This window comes from Dipodomys spectabilis, unplaced genomic scaffold (genome assembly GCF_019054845.1).
Source record: "Dipodomys spectabilis isolate Male_0828 unplaced genomic scaffold, ASM1905484v1 ptg000003l, whole genome shotgun sequence".
Classification (NCBI taxonomy): domain Eukaryota; kingdom Metazoa; phylum Chordata; class Mammalia; order Rodentia; family Heteromyidae; genus Dipodomys; species Dipodomys spectabilis.
In genome coordinates, this window is record NW_024870680.1 from 313,277 (window position 1) to 315,218 (window position 1,942).

Consider the following 1,942-nt stretch of genomic DNA (forward strand, 5'->3'; position numbering starts at 1 on the left):
CTCTAGCTTCAATTCACACTCAAGGCTTCTGATCCTTGAATTTTTTCTATGGCACATTTGTTTGAGTATGATGCTTATGTGTTAGTGGTTATTTCTGATCAGCCTTAGTGAAAAATTATGCCCATGTGTTTCAAAGTCTGTACAATGTTAAGGTCTGATTTATAATAAACAATGAGGAAAAGGGGCTCAGATATTTTGTCATGAATAAAAATGGTATAAGTTGTTTATTCAAGAGGTCAAAAGGGGGAAAACAACTTGTCACTGTACTCCATGGAAACAGGAGTAAATTCAAACTTTCTTCTAAAAGCTGGAGGAACTTTCAAAGTTAGTTTCATGTTACTATGATTTTTAATGAAATGTCCATGATGTAAGGTTGTCTTCAAAGAATGTTGTACTTTGTTTTCCTATTTCATAGAACTGGAAGTTGTAACAAAACAGAGGCATTGAAGTGATAATTCTGCAAAGATTCTCTTTGCGTTTAACAAGGGAGTATTAAATAAGCAAACATTAAAACATACTGAATAAAGATACAAAACTATTTTTAAAAGTCATGTATATATCAAAATGAGTTTCTCTGAATATAGAGAAATTAAATATTGTTTTTCTAAATAGACAATACATGCAAAAAACTCATAAAGAGCAGTTTTATAAAATCTACTGGAAACATTTTACCAAAACACTTCAAAGGTAAATGCTAGTAATCTTCAGGGAAAATGGTAGAATTGATTTTGGGTTCATCATCATCATTGTCACTTTCAACTTTTTCATCATTTTCTTCAGGAATACATTGGCTATGTGTTTTTTCCGGTTTCTTTTTCTTGTGAGTATAAGATGACTTGTTTTTCTCTTTGACCTTAGGATGTGAATCAATAATTGTTTCTTTTTCCAAAGCATGCTGTAGGCAGTTGTAAAACCTTTCAATTCTTTTCTTGTTTTCTTCCATTTTTTAATTTGCTATCTTTAATAGGAAGTCAATGTATTCTTCTGTCACCATCAGATTTCCCTTATGGCTTAATGGAACCTCTAAGCCATGTGTACTCTGGACAGCCAACATAGTTTTTCCTCTTTTTCCCACTGTGATGCCAGAGTTCCTGAAACCAGAGTCAATTGCCACTGAATGCAGAATCTGTGCATCCTCCAACTGCCGACACTGCACATGAAGGACTAATGGTTCAAATTTTAAGATGGCATCAGCATTCGCTTTCTTCAGAGCTACCATCACATCATCTTTTACACAAGGTTTGTGTGAAACCAGTAGCTTGTTTCTGAACCTCAAAACCGTGTACACCCCCGTACAGGAGAAGGACGCAGCTGGCACAGGAGCTGGTGGTGACAAATTGCTCCTGAGAGTTGAGCAGCTCAGGAGCTCCACCACGTCCTCGTCCACGCTTCCTTTGTGGCTCAGGTCGGCTCAGTTCAGACCCTGCACCTTCCACCGCCTGAACTCGGCTCTGGGGTCCATGGATGCGCGGGTCAGACCTTGGCCCACAGGGCGATCGCGGCTTTCCAGCCGGCTCCTGGGCGTGGCCATATTGGAACCAACCAGATAGTTCTTGTATATACCTGTTGTTTAAGAATTATTAGCAGTGGTCACATTCATTCATGGAAGTGACCATATTTAACAGATGGCCTACTGAATGTTACCAATATCAAGCCATATTTTCTGCATGTTGAATTCTGTTCGTTGTTTTCTTTTTGTAAATTTATGTTATTAGGAGCATGATTCATGATAGCTACAAGGTAGAAACAAACTGTCTATTGGCAAATCAATAGATAAGCAAGATGTGAAACCTTCCTCAATAGACTCTTACTGAGGCTGAAGAAGGAATGGAATTCTGATACAAACTACAACATGGATGAAGGTTGAGAACATTATGCTAGTGTAATAAACAAGTCAGATAAGGACATATCCTGCATGAGCCGACATTGTATATTATGTGAG

General features: G+C 37.7%; 1 pseudogene; it reads right to left on the bottom strand.

Moving 5' to 3' along the window:
- Nucleotides 1–568: 568 nt before the first annotated feature.
- LOC122115923 lies at nt 569–1,462 on the bottom strand (annotated as a pseudogene).
- Between the last annotated feature and the right edge of the window lie 480 nt (nt 1,463–1,942).